General features: G+C 40.9%; 1 protein-coding gene across 1 annotated transcript in view; it reads right to left on the bottom strand.

Annotated features, from left to right (window-relative positions):
* The window catches only part of METTL27 (methyltransferase like 27), a 48,954-nt gene extending 29,739 nt beyond the window's left edge, over window positions 1-19,215 (bottom strand). The window contains exon 1 of the mRNA XM_072138049.1: window positions 18,995-19,215. The gene's annotated coding sequence lies outside the window, so the exon portion shown is untranslated. The remainder of the gene's footprint in view (window positions 1-18,994) is intronic.
* Between the last annotated feature and the right edge of the window lie 307 nt (window positions 19,216-19,522).

The raw sequence follows: 19,522 nt of genomic DNA on the forward strand, positions 1-19,522 counted from the left end.
ACTGCTGATTTTTGCAAGGGCCAGTTGTTGTCCCAGTCAATCACATAATGATGACCTATGTGAGAATAGACCTTCAAAATAAAAAAACCCTTGATAAATTTTGGACCACAGAAGATGTTACAGACATGATTCTGGAAATCTTTTTTAAAGTTAATTCTGGTCTTTCTTTGACAAGCCACATGACCACCTTGCCATTGGTAAGACTTGTGATTCAATATGGCGGCTTTCAAGGTGGTAACCATGTTCTTGACATAGCCTATACATAGCCTAGACATGACCAGCCAAAAGGATGGTAGGGAAAGATGATTGGAAGCCACAGATTGACACATACATCAATAATATGAACTACAAGAGAGCTATCTATCTTTCACAACTTAATCTATAAATGGACACAGCAAAACCATAAAAGGAATTGAAGAACACACTGAAGGTCTATATAGATTTTATGGACCAGACAGGCAAAACAAAGTGCTTTTAGCATGTGTCTGACCAGTAGGTTTAAATACTTCTTAGTATTATGGCTGCACATTGCTGACTGCACACATAAGGATATAGAGGGAAATAATCCGGGCTTGTGTGTCAGTTCTCTGGCTAGGAATTGTGCCTATTTCCCTCCTTATGCCAAGTGGGCATTGAGGGATGTGAAGGGTGCATGCCCAATGGTGGAGTGGGCTGGAGCAGCGTGTTCCTGTCCCGCACCTGTACACTACCTACAGCCTAATGGCACAACCCTGCCAGATCCTCCTGATCCCCCCATAGTTTCTAGTTACTAAAAACTTCCAAAGGCAGCATCTGGCATTGCAGTTCTGTTCCAATCACATAAAAGGGTTGTCTATGGTCAGTAAAATGAAGAGACTACAGCGCTGCCATACACAGTGCAGTGGCTATGCTAGGTATTACAGCTCAGCCATGTGATAAATGGATGTGATATCTAAGAAAACTTTTTCATACCTATAAAGTAAAGGGTGCTGGTAGCTGTTGATCCTCGTTGTATATTACTAGTTAAAATACAAAAAAGGTGGTGAACATAAAACTTGTTCTTTACCCACGCATCAGTGCAATGTTTCAACTCCATGCCTGAGTTTATTTCAAGCATGCTTTCTCAAGTAGAGTCAAAGCATTGGGATGTTGGATGAATAAAGAACAACTTTTATTTTCACCACTTACCAAGGAATGCTGCTACTTTTCATATTTCCACAAATGGATGTGATGTCACTGGCCTCGGATCTGAACTCCGGCGACCTGGAGGAAAAATTGCTCTGTTAATGGGGAAAAAAGCACATAAACATACGTACCTTTTTTAAGTAGAATTGTTCCTAATAAGGTGATTTGTAATTGGGCTACCAGAGACTACGATATTGGTGGCCTAAGAAGAATAGGATACAATATTAAATAATATAGGGAAATTTATTAGAGAAATGTATGGTTTGAAATTAGCTTTTTTAATACTTAATTGGGCCAAATAATAGGAAAAACATTGTATTTAGTGTTTATAGTATGTGCTAATAGATGAATTAAATGACTGTGCTCAAGCTTACCAGATACAGGGCACACATAGTAAGGGACTGGTCTTATTATTTTATATATTAATAATAAAAAATAAGAAATTTGAAGAAAAGTCCACGTTATCAGGTGCATAATCTTTACATACTGTTTAATAGTCGTTTTCTGCCTTCCTCACATTATAGGCTCATACATAGAGAGAGAAAATAACAGCTGGTATTCATTTCCTTGTATTTAGATCTATATTATATACGGATTTACATTATGAATGAAATAGGAAGCCAAGAAAAATCGCATTGCAGTCCAACACAAATATCTTTGGAAAAACATGAACAAACACTAATAAAAATATTTCTGAAAAAAAGACAGAGGTTTATTGCATTTAGAGGTAGGAAACGAAAACAATTTTCTCATCATGGCCATTTGGTTTTGGTCAGTTGGAAGTCAGCACGCTATACTTTTTCTTAAAAAAATTTTTCACATCTCTCACCGTCTGAGGAATTGGCATGACCTAGTTAAGGAACACAAGCTGAAATTAACATTTAGTTGCTATTATGACATCATCTTAAGTGGTTTAGGATAACCATGTATCTTTTTGCTCCACTGCTTAATAAACCTAATATATGTTTGTGTGGATTAAATTAATTGAAGGCCGGTCCCAAAGTCAAGGTTTAGATATTCCATTATATTGTCTATTTTGGCTTCAGTTCAGTTACAGTTACATTGTAACTGCACTTTACTCTACCGGTATACATAGTTTATGAACAAAGTATGTTTCCGATTTCACAAGGTTATCTACATAATGTTGTAAAATGTCCATAACTTCCTCTTGATAATGGCTGTACAATGGTTCTTCTCACTTAATGGTTGGCACAAGCCTGGTCATTTGGAACTTTTGATAAGCCGAATTTGGAACTTCTTTCCTGAAGTTTTTTTCATTTAGCAATACTAATTTGTGGGAAATTTAGATGTTATAATGAATAGTGAGTTGTGACATAGTTAGGTTGTGGCACCAGACTGGTCTGGCTTTGGGCTTATCCCAACAATGTCTTCTAAGTGACCCTTCTAGGTTTTACATTTTAAGCCATTTAGAATTCAGCAGCTGGTGTGCGTATTTTAGGGGGACAGCCGTGTTGGCCGTGTTGGCTGGGAGGAGAAAGGGCTTTCACCCTCAAATGCCAATCACAATTACATGTATAAAGTTGTTTTAAAGGGAACCTGTCAACAGAAATTGGCCTAATAAACTATTAGTGTGTTATCTAGCAGCTTTACCCCTTCCAGATCATCTTTCTTTCCTGGTCCTGCATGGTTCCATCATCTAGAAAATCAACTTTGAAGTGAGATGTAAATTAGTTGTAAAAAATGTCAAGGAGGTGAATAGTTTAACTCTGAAGTCAAGCTCTCCCCACCTCTGAACGCCTCCTCTAGTGATTTACAGCATGCGTTGGAAATCTGCTTAGTTATGTCTCACTAGACCAGGGGTCCCCAAACTACGGCCCGCGGACAGTTTCTATGCGGCTCCCGAGCACTATTATGGCAGGTGGAGCGATGTGGTGGAAAACCCCCCCGGTGCATATCGCTCTTTGAACCTGGATGCGTGGCCGCGTGATGACGTCATCATGCAGCCGTGCACCCTTTCCTGTGAACAGCCGCAAGAAGAAAGAAGACGCGGAACCCAGAGGTGAGTATAGGATTTTTTAAATTTTACAGCAGTAAAAACATTGTGCTGGCCGGGGGACCCTAATATATGAAACAATTCATTATGGGAGCATCATATAGAATAACTAATGGTGGTGGGGAGACATATAAAAAAAATAATAACTAACTAATAGTGGGGGGACATATTAAATAACTAATGGTGGGGGGGGGGACATAAAATAACTAATGGTGGAGGGAGCATATAAAATAACTAATAGTGGAGGGGCAGCATAGGAAATAATTACTGGTGAGGGGCAGCATAGGAAATAATTAATGGTGGGGGGAATAGGAAATAATTAATTATTAGGGACAGTCTAGTAATTAATAGGGGGCAACATATTCAATAATTCATGGAGAGGGGTCCCAGTATATTTAATAATTAATTGACCCAATTAATTAATTCATTGGGCCAATATATAAAATAATTCACAAGGAGGTGCAGTATATTAAATAATTAATTGGGGGAGGGCAGTGTATTACAGATGTGGTCACGTGTACCGCTATTTATCCGGCCCTCCAACGGTCTGAGAGGGACAATGAACGGCCCCCCTATGTAAAAAGTTTGGGAACCCCTGCACTAGACCATCAATTACAGTAAGGGGGCGATGTGAGGCAGGGAGAACTTGAATTCAGTGTAAAACTCTTCACCTCCATGACCTTATACAACCAATTTACATCTCAATTTAAAGTTGATTTTCTGGATGATGCTGCCACACTGGACCTTGAAAGTGACATAATCTAGATGCTACTCAGCTGCTTGACAATACATGAGTAATGGTTTATTAGGTCTATTGCTGACAGGTTCCCTTTAAGTTCATAGTAAACCTATAAAGTAATACATTGCTTAAATCTTTAAGACTATCAGAATTTTTTGTGCTTTCCCTGTATTGTCTCACACCTCATTGTATTAATTTAAACATATTTCAGCCCTTTCATATGCGTTTTATTTGGCCTTTACCAATACTTAAGGGGGTATTCCCATCTGGGCATTTACATTTAATTTAATTCATTTGCCAAATGTAAACATTTGTTTAATTGGATGTTATTAAAAAAATGTCCCTGTGTGAAGATAATTTCTCATAAATATAGTGATTTCTTCCCTTAGAAATGAGACAGCTTCCTCGGATACGACCACCTCACATTTGACAGCGGTGGCCAGACATGTGCTATTGAGCCCTGCCTGACCTCCTGGCTTCAGCAATCATTACCACAGGACGGTTGTAAGACCTGCAGTAACTCCCGTATATTTCATATACAAAAACCTTTTGTTTCTTGGTGCAATCACTCTAACAGAGGTGGTTGTATCCAAGGAGTCAGTCTTGTTTCTAAGGACCATATTACTACATTTATGAGAAATTATCTTCACACAGGTAATTAAAAAAAAAAAATATCTTATTGAAGAAATGTTGATTTATGGCAGATTAATGAAACAGAATGTGAATGCCTAGACAAGAATAACCCTTTAAGTTACAGAGTGTGGAATAGTTTGGCACAGTTAGTAAGCATGTATTCATACAATGCCTTTAAATAGGGTCCTCATGAAATATGTGGCTCCATCTGATAAAAGTTAAAGGGATTTTCCTGCACTTTTGTAATGTTGCCCCCTTCTAAAGCTAGGCTGTGGATATTTAATTCTTTGGGGTTTGAGTCATGATACCCCTCATAATCATTTGCTTTAAATATAGTGGTGGATTGGGCGATCAATTCAGTCTCTTTTTTGGAAAGCACATTCATCAGTCACATAACCTTTTGTCATCCAAGTCCCATTCAGGTGAAAGAGATTGGGGTAGAGTTATCAAAAGTGTGCAGTGTGCAGAGTTAGACTAGACAGCCTTACAGTATGCTACAGTATTAGTATGCCTGATGCTCAATGATAAATTTCGGGTAGTGTATGACTGTCTAGTTATACTTTACACCATCTATTAACTGGCACCAACCACACCATACCAGCATAATATTTGGAACACTGACTTATTCCTGTGAAGTCACGCCCCTTTTGGAGGCCACACCTCCTGTGTTATCACAAGGTATAAAAGTGCCTGAAAAGTGTTTCAAATCCTCCATAAATGTGATACAGATAGTTTGTGGTAGAAATTACGGATTCTGCAGTAAACAGTTTGATAAGTCTACCCCATTGAAAGCGGGCACAATGTTTGTTTATAAAACTTTTCATTGACCTCATGGGAGATTAATGGCTTATTCTATGGATTTTCTCAATGGATTTTCTCTATTCTATGGATTTGTTCATGATGGAGTATATGCAATTTAAATAATACATTAAACTGCAATTGGCCGAGCATCCTGCTCCCATCTCACTCATGATGTATTGCGTCGCAGCACCAAATCCAATCTTCTCCTAAATAGTAACCTTTTTATTCGTTTTATTTTATTTTGGGGTGGAAGTGCTCTATAAGTGAGGTTTCCTATCATTACTGAAAATGGCAAAGTATTCTTCAAAAACCTGTTCTCAGAAACTGAATTAGATTACTTTTAATGAAGAATAATTAAAAACATGTGGTACACAGAATACACTGTACCAAACCAATGTTTCAGACCCGATATATTTCTACTTGTATAGAAGGAGGTAAAATTGAAGGAAGCAGAATGTACTGTTAAAATGTTCCATTAGTGTATGTAAATGAAATCCACATTCCATAGTACATGGCTCCAATTTATAAGAGAAGGGAGGGAAGTCATTTGAAGCTGTTGGGCTTGTAGCGTGATATGTGATCACATGATAAGTGTAGGATCTTATTAGGTTTTAATGTCTATAGTCTGATTACATCACACTACAATAAGCATCATGAATATTTGGAACCAATTTGTTGAACTGTCAACTCCAGTGCGCAAGTGTAACCCCTTTGGGAACTTGTCTTTTGGAGCAGATCGAAATATTGTATACACTTACTGAATTGCTCCACTTTTTCTATGCTTTAGAGTCCAGGGAGAGAGCATAATTTTTAAAAGCTCTCTGTATGGACACTCATACAGTAACGGCTGTCGGTTAATACATAGAACCATCCACTGGACTCACATATTAGCAGAGGTTATGTACAATGTTCTCAGCATTTCCTGCTCTATAATATGCTGTCTACATATAGGACACCATGTACAATCTGCTCAGCTCCTCCTGCTCTATAACAGTATTCCTGGAGCAGAGGAATTGCTAAAATTGATTGCGCTCCATAGAAAAATGTTGATAGGTTCCCCCAAAACATTGCGTTGTGGTGTGCAACTATACTGGCCCCCACAATGTACAATTGCACCTCCTTTAACCACTTTCCGCCAATGCCCTTTTTCGAATTCTCATTTCCATTTTTCACTCTCTACATTCAAAACTCTATAACTTTTTATTTTTTCATGTAGAGAGCTGTGTGAGGGCTTATTTTCTGTGTAAGAAATTGCACTTCAAAGTGGCGGTATTTAAATATATTCCATATGCAGTGAAATTGGTAAAAAAAGTAATTGCGCCATTTTCTTGTAGCCGTTTTTTACAGCCTTCACTGTGCGCCCCAAATGACATATCTATTTTATTCTTTGGTTCAACTTATTCTTTGGTTCATATCTACTTTATTCTTTGATCCTTTGATCAAGGGAATACTAAATTTAAATGGTTTTTATTGTGTTTTCATGCATGTACAAAACAAAAATTCTTCAATTTTGCCTTCTGGCGCTAATAACTTTTTTATACTTTGGTGTTCAGAGCTGTGTGAGGTGTTATTTTTTGCCAGATGACATGACATTTTCATTGCTACCATTTTGAGGACTGTGCAGCTTTCGATCAATTTTTATAAATTTTTTTATATGTTGCAAAATGGCAAAACAGTGGTATTTTGAACTTTTGGGCTTCCAGTCCCAGAGCCCTCTCCATGCACCTTCAGCCAACCAATGACATACTTGTACGTCACATGTTGGTAAGTGGTTAAGATTAATTAAGTGTTTTCCAGCAGAAAGCAGAATGAAACAGTGCAGTCTACTACGTTTTTTCATACCATCGTACATTATGCAACATATACAGAGAAGATGGAGGAAAAAATGATGTGGCAGGAACCAAGAGTAGTGGACCCACTAGTGGACACCTGGGAACGGAGTCTACCGGAGTGGCACACGGTTTTCACCAGAGCCTGCCGGAAAGCGGGTTGGACTTGCTGCGGCGTGGTATGACCAGGTCGCTCCACAGGCGCGACTTGGTCCGCGGTGGTGACCAAGACGTAGTACAAAGTCGTGAGGCGGCAGTTTGGTCAGGGACAGGCAGAAGGTTGAGACAAGCAGCATACGATCGAAATCAGGGATGTAGCGTTAGGTCAGGACAGGCAGCACGGAATTGAAGTCAGGAACGGAATCGAGTTCACAAGGAATAAAGCTTTCTCTAAGGCATAGAGCACAAAGATCCAGCAGGGGACACAGGAAGGGGCTTAGAATTTATCAGGAAAAGTGGCCGGCTAACGCCAATTATCGGTGTGCTGGCCCTTTAAATCCTAGTGAGCCGGCACACGCATGCCCTAGGACACGGGGACGCACGTTGGACCACGGGAGCTGTGGAGACCACTGCTGAATATGTGAGTGCTTGTGCAGGCAGGCCCCGGGGCACAGGAAGGAACACAGGTGCACCTGTGACCCAGGATATGGGTGGCAGGGGAACCCGTGACATGATATCTCCCTGCCGGCATATGGCTTTAGATACGTTCAACAGGCTTGTTGGCAGCTTTTATGACTTAAATGCTGAACAGGTACAAAATTACGCCACTGATGGCGGTGCAACACACGACAGGAACATGTATGTAGATATTGGTGTATGACAGAGTATGGAGGTGGCAGCAGCAGCAGGAGGTCAGAAAGTGGCACAATGACAGAGTGGAGGTGGTGGCAACATGGTAGGCCACAGAGTGGCACATTGACAGAGTGTGGAGGTGGCGGCAGCAGCATGAGGTCAGAGAGTGACATGATGACAAATTCTTTAGGTGGCAGAAACATGGTAGGCCACAGTGTGTCACAATGACGAAGTTTGAAATGAATTTGAAGTTTGGAACAAATTCGAAGTTTGAAATGAATTTGAAGTAGAAATTTTCAATTTAAATTTGAAGATTACAGACGACACATGCATTACAATTTTCCTGAAAATATCATGCCTTTGCCAAACAAGAACTTCAAAGGTAGCACCCGCAGCAGCAGCATGAGGTCAGAGAGTGGCACGATGATAAATTCTTTAGCTGGACGCAACATGGGAGGACACATTGTGGCACAATGGCGAAGTTTGAAATTAATTTGAAGTTGAAATTTTTTATTTAAATTTGAATTTGAAGATTAGAGATGCCACATGCATCATACATTACAATTTTCCGGAAAATATCATGTCTTTGCCCAAAAAGAACTGCAAAGGTGGCACCAGCAGCAGCATAAGGTCAGAGAGTGGCACGATGATAAATTCTTTAGCTGGCAGCAACATGGGAGGCCACATTGTGGCACAATGACAATGTGTGGAGGTGACAGCAACCTGGTAGGCCACAGAGTGGCACAATGACAAAGTGAGGAGATGGCAGCAGCAGCATGAGGTCAGAGAGTGGCATGATGACAAATTCTTTAGGTGGCAGCAACATGGTAGACCACAGAGTGGCACAATGACAGAGTGTGGAGGTGCAGCAACATGGTAAGCCACAGAGTGGCACAATGATAGAGCGTGGAGGTGGCATCAGCAGCAGCAAGAGCCCACAGAGTGTCACAATGATAGAGTGTGGAGGTGGCAGCAACATGGAAAGCCACAGAGTGTCACAATGACAGAGTGTGGAGGTGGCAGCATCATGGAAAGCCACAGAGCGGCACAATGATAGAGTGTGGAGGTGACGTCAGCAGCAGCTGCAGGAGCCCACAGAGTGTCACAATGATAGAGTGTGGAGGTGGCAGCATCATGGTAAGCCACAGAGTGGCACAATGATAGAGCGTGGAGGTGGCGTCAGCAGCAGCAAGAGCCCACAGAGTGTCACAATGATAGAGTGTGGAGGTGGCAGCAACATGGAAAGCCACAGAGTGTCACAATGATAGAGTGTGGAAGTGGCAGCAACATGGAAAGCCACAGAGTGGCACAATGACAAACTGTGGAGATGGCAGGAGTGGCATGAGGTCAGAGGTTGGCACGATGACAAATTCTTTAGGTGGCAGCAACATGGTGGGCCACAGAGTGGCACAATGATAGATTGTGGAGGTGGCAGCAACATGGAAAGCCACAGAGCGGCACAATGATAGAGTGTGGAAGTGGCAGCAACATGGAAAGCCACAGAGTGGCACAATGACAAAGTATGGAGATGGCAGCAGTAGCATGAGGTCAGAGGTTGGCACGATGACAAATTCTTTAGGTGGCAGAAACATGGTAGGCCACAGAGTGGCACAATGATAGAGTGTGGAGGTGACATCAGCAGCAGCAGCAGGAGCCCACAGAGTGTCACAATGATAGAGTGTGGAAGTGGCAGCAACATGGAAGGCCACAGAGTGGCATAACAATAGAGTGTGGAGGTGACGTCAGCAGCAGCAGGAGCCCACAGAGTGTCACAATGATAGAGTGTGGAGGTGACAGCAACATGGAAAGCCAGAGAGTGTCACAATGACAGAGTGTGGAGGTGACAGCAACATGGAAAGCAACAGGGTGTCACAATGATAGAGTGTGGAGGTGACAGCAACATGGAAAGCCACAGAGTGGCGCAATGACGGAGTGTGGAGGTGGCAGCAACATGGAAAGCCACAGAGTAGCACAATGATAGAGTGTGGAGGTGGCATCAGCAGCAGCAGTAGGAGCCCACAGAGTGTCACAATGATAGAGTATGGAGGTGGCATCAGCAGCAGCAACAGCAGGAGCCCGCAGAGTGGCACAATGAGAGTGTGGAGGGGGCATCACCCTGGTAGGCCACAGAGTGGCACAATGACAGATTGGGGAGGTGGCGGACAATTTCAGTCCCTGGTAAAGATGGTGGGAGGCATAAGGAGCAACTGGCAGCAGATGTGTGGCATCAGGCGGGTAGCAGCATCAGAATAGTGGCTGAGGCAGGTAGTTAGAATCCAGACTCATTTCTAAACGTTTGGGGGAGGCTTCATGACTGATCTAATCTGATGCATAAGGCATTGGTGTGTTGAAATCCTGGCCTATCCAAGCATGATTCATCTTGACAAAGGTCAGTCTCTCCACATTACTGGTGGACAAGCGGGTTCTCTTTGGGGTAATGATGGCCCCGCAACACTGAACAGCCACTCTGATGCCACACTACTGGCTACCCAGTAGTCCAAGGGATCCTCTACCTGGGGTGGTAAAGTGCTGTCCAAGTAGGCCACCACCTGCTGGTGCAGGGTCTGCTCCATGTCCTGCTGCTGCTGCTGGTGGCGGCTACCCTCCTCAATAGGCGTGTGAAGGAAGTTCCTCATTAAGGACTCCAAGCTTCTACTGATGGACCTGCTACTGCTCCTACCCCCCATCTTCCCTCAGCAGCTGTGGCAGTAGTATGTGAGCGATCACTGCCAGGAATCCCCCGGTCAGACCTTACAGAGGATGGACAATGGCGCACAAAGGCTGCGGCCAACTGTCTTTTCAGTATTTTTCTATAGTATGCCAGTTGCTCCTCCCTCTCGGCAGCTGGAAAAAAAGTCACTTATTTTTGACCAGCAGCGAGGGTCCAAGAGGGTGGAGAGCCAAAACTCATCCCTATGCTGGATGTTGACTATTCGGCTGTGACTAGTTAGACAAAGCAGCATGCTGGGTGCAATCTGCCCAAGTGACTCTGAGGGACTTCCGGCCTCCATCTCCAGTGTATACTGCCACGGTGCTTCTGGGTCATCTGCCTCGTCTTCTAGCTCCTCCGGATGCTCCTACTCCTCCTCTTTTGTCACCTGAGTGGAAAAACCACTGATTTCACCAGACTTTGCTTGTGCTCCAATGTCCTCCTCCTAAGGTGAGGATGGCTGCACGCAGGGGCTCTGATAGACCCCAGTACTTGCCCTGCCAGACAGTTATTTATATTATTTGCTGCCCTCTTCACCATTTTTGTCAAGTCTTGGATCAGAGGAGGCAGAAACAGTTGGAAGCCGAGCGGCATCACTGGACTCATCTGTGTGGGTGTAGTTCCACCACTGGCCTTGATATTTAATAAAGTGTTGGTGACTTCTCACTCTTACTCTGACCCAGATAAATCATGTTATTTGATTTAATGGAGTAGTTAAGAAAAGTCAGCACTTCCTGCTTACTGCACCAGTGCTGAGGGATCAGGTATGAAAATTAAAACCAGATCACACTGCTGGCTTCCAGGTAGTTCTGCGCATGCACAGTAGCTCCTGGTTCCCTTTCTGGCTTCAGCTGTGCGCATGTGGAGTGAACATGCACAGCTTTGGAGATGGGAGCAACTTCCAATGTGCAAAGCTCCCTTGAAGCTGGTAGTGCAATGGGAGACTCTGCGCATGCACAAGCCAGACTGCTGGCTTCACAATCAATACAGATGTGCAAAGAGGTGGAGGTCACTGCAATGCTCATTTCAGTAAGTAGATTCCAGACCGTAGATTTCACTTTAAGATCATACTTTTGCATAGGGCATTAATATAGAACTAATAATATGAATCATTGCATATTGTAAAAGTCTTGACAGCTTTTGCATAGGAGAGGGCAGACCTCTTGATATTGATTTTGTTATTGCAATCAAGTGGCTCATACTTTGGGTATTTAAAAGTACTAATAGTTCTTTGCAAAAATAAATCATATGCAAGTACGATACACATTATTGTATTTATCATTTCATGATCTCATATTAATGGCATGTCTCAGTGATGTCACTATCCCTCCAGCTGCCAGGCACTGCAATATAACTAGAACCTGCCATAGTCTTCTTGCTAGGCCATAAAATACATGTTTACTGAGAAAAATATCATAAATGATAAAATAAGTTTCACAGTCATTTCCATTCAGATAATGTGTATGGATATGTAATTACAGAATGGTATGGGAGTCACGTTCCGTCCACACAATAAACTCTACCCATGTGGTTTATGGCCTATTTGGAGAAAAATAAACTAATACTTACAACTTTAATAACTGAAGCTTTTCATGACAATGAACCATTTGAAAACTCTGTTAATGATTTACATTATGAGAGTATTACATAGACAGAGTAGGGCTGGTACTAATTAAAGACATTTCCTTCCATGTTGCATTGCTTGGTATAATTTGTGGATTCCATATGTAAAAGCCATGTGTCAGATTGCTCCATGATATGCCTGACACTAAGTACGCTGAGATCTAAGGACTGAGAAATGTCACTGAATGTTCAGTTGTGATCTCATTCATTCCAGGCACAAGAAACAGAAATAAGCATATTAACCATGTCAAGGTGGTTGCATGGTTATGCTAGCAAATCATAGTTAAAGGGGCACTCCAGGATTTTTTAAAATGTTTCTTGGGATATCAGATTGTTTATCCATATCAGACCGAGGTCTCCTCCAATCAGCTATTTAACCTTTACAGTGATCACCACTTCCCTTGCCATGCTTATAATATTAACATCAATCACATGTCCTGGTTACAGATCAGTCCTACCCAAGTAAATGGGGCTGCACTGCAATACCAACCACAACCACTATACAATGTAATACATCCCTTTTCAAAGCCATCAAAACTGGTGCCATAAAACTTGGCTAAATTTAATTTTATCCCAATTGCAATTTCATTTTTATTTGCCAACTGTAAACGTCTCAGAAAGATAGTGGGGCACATTTACTTACCCATCCTACGTGATCCACGAAAGTGCATTGTCCGATCAGAATGCACATCTCATGAAAATCCTGCCCCCGGTATCCTGCATCTGTCACTTCCCTGCTCAGGTCCGCCGGAGTTCACCTTCTTCTTCCTGGTGTAAATGTTAAATCCCGCGCTCAATCCGAATCAGTCGGATTGTCTGACAACCCGACCCCCGCTCTCTGTCGCATGAAAGCCGACGCTGTTGTGCCAAAAACCGATTGCGTCCGACACAATCCCCAAGTCCAACGGAAATGCGATCCACGGACCCTTAGTAAATAAGCCCCATTATGGTATATGTTATGAGCAACTAATTTGTCTCACAGTAAGCAATTCTCCATACATATTTTACATATACTGGTATAACTTTTAGAAACTGAGATACAAATACATAAATTGGCCAGGTCCAGATTTTGTACCTGACAGCAATGTTATTTTTCAGAACATCAACTAATGTAGGAAATAATTATTGCAGATTACAATTTGAGCCTAAAAATGTGTAGGTTTGAAGCAATAGGCAATTTGGGAATCTATATCTATATATATCTATATCTATATCTTTACATATTAAATCTATTGGAAAACAAAAAAAGTCAAAGATTTTTTCTGTGCTATAGAGAGTGATGATAATATTTAGTCAATGCATTTTAAAAAATCCTGTAGAAGTAACCTGTTACCACATTTTTGACCATTGTAGCTAGTGGCAGGTCCCCTAAGTATCCTTTTAAATAAGAAAAACAGGTTTGCCAGAACGAGCAGCAAGTCAGAGGGAACATATCTATATCGGTCAAGTCCAATCATCCCTCCTGTTCTTACTCCTAGTTACTCCTCTCCTCCAACAATGTCATCCACCTGGCCTCATGAATTCCCATGCCTGCACACTGCTGGAGGGGTGGAGAAGTAGGGAGTTGGGGCAGCTGGAAGGGGTGGCTGGACTCTTCTGAGATAGACACACCCCCTCCGACTCGCTGCTCATTCTGGTTGTATGTCATGGAAGCTTTCAAATTTGTTTTTGTAGGGATGTAAAGGACAGAAGTTTTATCCAAAAAAGGGTGCCCTTTAGTTAAAAGGGTGCTATTCTGCAATAGCGATCAACAGATTCCCTCTAAGTCTGGTTGAATTCAAGCATTGCAGAAATGATTAAAGTTTAGCTACAGTTATAGTATTTTGAAATACTGAAGATTTTCATTCAGATTCTGTTTTCTATCAGGTTTCAACCAGTGTTTTTGTTAGTACTCAAGTTTCATCCATTTTATTTAATTTAAGCTCCTTCTATGCAAATTTTGGATTCTGTTCAGATTTCATCCTACCTACAACCCAGTGAGAAAGGTTCCCTTTATATTTATAAGGTTATTAAATGAATGATGCACCTATGCGGTTGTAATGAGCTGGTATCCATCTGCAATATTTTTTATCTTTGACTTCCCATTTCGGAGAAAACCCTAGTGACTGCATCTCTGGGCTATAAATAAAGACACCCAGCTTGCTTTGCTAACATTTCTGTGAATCAGACATTTCAGATAACACCAATTTTAATATATGAAATCTCACCTATTTTGGCAGCATTTTGGCATTTGAGCATGACAAGTATTTTTCTATAATACATGAATATGCCCCAGTAGACATTCAATAACTAGAAAAAAAAGTTTACCATGCACAGCAAAACACTAAAGCACAAAGCAATATACAAGTGAATATTATTAGTAGGGTTGATGCCAAAAGGGCTCATACCATTAATAGTAATGTTTGTTTATAGAATCATTTTATTAGACTGAATAAAGGAATAATAACTGAGAACTGGTAAAAAAGAGGGAAATACAGTTGATTCTCCTCATCCAAAAATATATGATCATTCATTAAGAATGATAACTAACATTATGATTCATTGTGTGTTCGAATTCAAGTAATTTTCCATATTTATATTTGTTTGCACTACAGATAGTAGCAGCAAGTTCTAAAAAGTTATCTCCTCTACTCTGGAACCCCATTGACACCACAATCGGTTAATTTGTGGTTTTAAGGAAACTTCTTTTTTTTTGGGGGGGGGGGTGCATGGGACCAAAGTTCTTGTATTTGGGGGGTGTTCCAGCTCTTGAACCCCTAACCAATCAGCAGTGTATAGATTGATATAACCAGAGTACCCCTTATAGCTTGCTAGCTTACTAACAGGTGAAGTAATAGTATGCTACAGTTATATTCCCAACCTGACAATTTTAACTAAATCTGCCTTAGGCTGCATTCACACAGCCGTATGCAGGACGTATATACGGCCGACGTATATACAGGCAGTCTCTGATTACGTACAAGATAGGTTCCATAGGTTTGTTCTTACGTTGAATTTGTATGTCAGTCGAAACTGTATATTTTATAATTGTAGTACAAAAATCTTTTTTGCCCCAGTAACAACTGGAGTTTCTAAAGTTTTTGCTGTAATGGGACCAAGGATTATAAATAAAGCTTCATTACAGACACTTTACAGGTTATCAATGCAGTTTGGGACTATAGTAAAGCATCCAGAGAGCTTGACCAGAGGTCACAAGGGGCAGAGGGGTCCGTCTTTAGCTAGGGGTCGTTTGTAAGTCAGGTGTCCTTAAGTAGGGGACCGTCTGCACGTCAGATATAAGTCCCCTATAGACGGCAATGGGCGCACACGTCAATGTGAATGTAGCATTATATATACATTTCAACAATTGGATGTTATTGAAAATAATTTCCCATAAATGTAGTCATGTTGTCGCTTAGAAATGAAGGTCAGCTGTCCTAAGACCACCACTGATGTACATCTAATGGCCTGGAGTTACTGCATGCCCTACAGCCATCCTGTGGTAATGGACAGCAAATCAAGGTGGTCGGCAGGCCTTAAAAGGCGCATATGTGGCCACCACTGCCTCTGCGGGGTCGACCGTATCCAAGAACAGCCATCTTGTTTTGGATCATATGGCTATAGTTATGGGAATTTATCTTCACACGGGTACATTTTTTTTAAATACCATCCTATCGAAGAAATGTATGTATATGGCAGATGAATTCAATTAAATTTGAATGTCCAGATGGGAATATTCCATTAAAGGAAACCTACAATCAGGAATGAACCTATTAAAGGACATCTAGATTTACTGATGATAGATGTGTCCTACTAAGATGTTCCTGGCTATTTTTGGTGCTCCCATACAAATGGAGAGTGGCTACACTCTCCGTTCAGCCCAGCTGGGAGAAAAGGGTCAGCGGACCCCTGTTCATGAGATATGTGTGGGTCCCCTGCGTATTTCATCTATTTACGACATATTCTGTGGATAAATCATAAACAGTCAAGTTGCTTTCAATATTTTAGTGCCTGCATTTTGCTCCACTCTATAGTAGTTCAACTGATTCATTACCCTGGGAGTGCCGCTCAGTAATTCTGGATAGGAATGTGGTTACTTTAAATAGAGTGGTTAGAGAAGTGTCTACTATACCATGCAAAGCTGCCATAGAGTCAGGAAGGAGCGGGTCTAGACAGTATAACCAATCAGCAGCTTGGCAGACAACTGCCACGCTGATCAGATTTCCTGTTCTTGACTGGCATAAAGTTTCATTGCCCATGTGCGCTTACCCAAATTGCATTAAAGATGGCACCAGTCACAGTATAAACATACAGATGGTTGGCAGCCTGGGTGCATTTATAGATGTTAATAATACTGACATAATATTACAGTTATAAACAAGTAACCTTTGGCTAAATGTTGCTTGGAAACTATTGACACTAGGTTTTTAATTACAAAGTCTGTCCATATGTCCTCTCCTCTTCATGTTAGAAATGTAAAAAAAAGTACTTGCTATTTATGTCAAATGCAGAATCCAAACACAAGGTGGGAGTGTATTCCTGGGAAATCTCTGCTCTACGTATGCATGAAACATTACCTTCTACTCCATCTTACCCAGTTAGGAGACTGTACATGGTGAAGGTTTTCCTCTTGTAACTTCAGCATCGATTTAGCATTGAATGTTTTTTTGTGAATCTTTAAATATTATAATTTATATATTTTGTTGGATCAACGGGAGGCAATGAGAAATAATAGGGATTGTAAACTCCTTCTGTAAATATCCTAATTTTTTACGCATGGATTTTTATACCGCTTTATACGGTCGTAGTGTGTGCTTCATTCAAGAATTACAATAATAAAAATGTATATCCTGTAGCTACATCCTGAAACCAACCTAGTGAATCACACACTAGGTCATGCAGTTTTATCATATAATAAATTGTGTGAGACTTTATCTGACAAAATAATACAATTTAAATGTGCTGTGAATTATTTCATTATTTCATTTGTTAGAGTAGAAGTTTGTGCGTCAGATCTGTATCTCACCAGGATAAGAAAATAGAAGCACCCGCCATAACCTAAAGCTTCTGAGACATAAAACAAAATTTCTACAGTGCGCCCTATGTAACTGTAAGTACTGTACTTGGAAAGTTAAGAAGAGATTTCCTCTAATTATGTTGTGCCAAGGTAACGTTTTGCACCATTTTTTAGAAGTTGTGGTCTACCACAAGCCACCCCAACGTCTATGGTGACAATGATGTGGCCACAAAGGTTTGTGTGCAAGGGGCCTTGGTGTAAGTTTTTTTTAAAAAATTGGGTGCTGTTAACACAAACAGTTAGTTCTATGCAAAACTCTTTACCTATAATCTCTCTGCACCACAAGTCCGCTCAATGTTAAAGGGTTTGTCCACTTACAGCAAATAATTGATATTTTGAATTTTAATTGTATTTTGCAATATACTTTCTGTATTAATTCCTTGTGGTTTTATAGACCTATAGCTTGCTATCCTGCTATAGAAAGCTTCTATGTTTACTTCCAGTGCATAGAAATGTGTCTATGGTCATGTGATGGACATGCAGGTGGACCAGTATTTCTAACACATGATCATGCATCTATTCATTGCAAATAAACAAAAAAGTGTCCTACAGCAGGACAGCAAGCATAGACCTTGGAAAATTGTATAACTTCAATTATTTGCTGAAAGTAGACAACCCATTTAATCTTGGGACCCTTCATGGGACTCCCTCTGCTTTGTGCTCAACAGAACTTACTTTACCCCATTTTTCATGTCAATGGCTGCGCATGAGCCTGTCTGCTCATCAACAATCATGGAAACATGACAAACACCCCAAGTTGTGACTTTTCCTAATCCCCTTATCTATTAGCATAAAAATATAACACTAACCAGCACTTTTTGGTTTAGGCTCTGCGTGGACTCCTTCTGACATTTGACCCCTCTTTTCCCATATGTTGGCAGTATAGAAACTATCCTAAGGTTTCAGGGGACATTACCACATACCACAAGACAATGGGGATTATTTACTAAGGGTCGCAGATCCCACTTTTGTCAGACTTTTGACGGTTTCGAGATTTACGCAGCTATGACACGTGTTTAACAAGGGTTTGCTCTGGTATTCTGTCGCACGCGATCGGATTTTGGCGCAGCTGCTTCTGGCTTTCATGCGCCAGAAATTGGGCCTGGTAGGACGATCCAACTGATTCAAACTGAGCGTGGGATTTAAGACAATGTACTTACATGTACCACTAAAAAGATGGTGAACTCCGTCGGACCTGAGCGGGGAAGCGACACATGCAGGATATCAGGCGCACGATCTTAGTGAATCACGGCACAGTGCATTCTCGTCGGACAATGCACTTTCAGTGAACTCCGTGGACAGGTAAGTAAATGTGCCCCAATGTCTCTACAATATGGGGATTTTAAAGTGGATTCAACAAATGTTAGAGAAACAACAGAATATCGAAGGAGGGAATAAGATCTACCTGTATTACAGTAGCATTCAGCTTACATCATACATTTTAATGTCTTTTTAAAAGTCATATGATTATTAACAAAATATTTTTAGGCAAGTAAAAATTATATAAGAGGAATAATATGTGGTTCAAGGTACAACATGAAAGGAACACAATTATATGGTGAGAGCTTTGCCAAACCACATAGAACAATATGCAACAATGTGACCAATGAAGAATCATAAAGGCTTTTCTTACCTCCTCAGGTTCTTCATGTAACTGAAGAAAGGCTTCATTGTTGAAGTTTCTTTTAGCGTTGGGAAAGCTGTTTAGGTATTGGTACATTGTGGTGATTGGTTTGCCATGGTAATCAAGGAAAAGGTAGACATGAAAGAGCTCTGACTGGTCTTCATATATAGGCTCCTTACCTTCCTCTGTGTGTGGCACACATATCTTGTATGCCGCCTGCTGTGTCTTACATTGTAATTATTTCTTTTAACTAGGAAGAATGCAATTCTAGAAGCCAAAAGGCACAGATTGTTTAAAACTTTCAGCTATAATATTGAAAGCCTCATAACATGATTGTTCAGGCTCTTAATAGCACTGCACCATTATCATAAAAGCTCAAGAGCTCCACAGGATTATGTTGTTGTATGTACTTACACTTGATTACCAGATACCTTAGGATGTGTTTTAATTTACCTAGTGACAGAAAATGTTCACTAACTCCTTAAAGGGGTATTCTATGAATCAGCATAATTCATATACAAATGGGTCCTTAAAATA

This window comes from Engystomops pustulosus, chromosome 2 (genome assembly GCF_040894005.1).
Source record: "Engystomops pustulosus chromosome 2, aEngPut4.maternal, whole genome shotgun sequence".
In the NCBI taxonomy this organism is placed as follows: domain Eukaryota; kingdom Metazoa; phylum Chordata; class Amphibia; order Anura; family Leptodactylidae; genus Engystomops; species Engystomops pustulosus.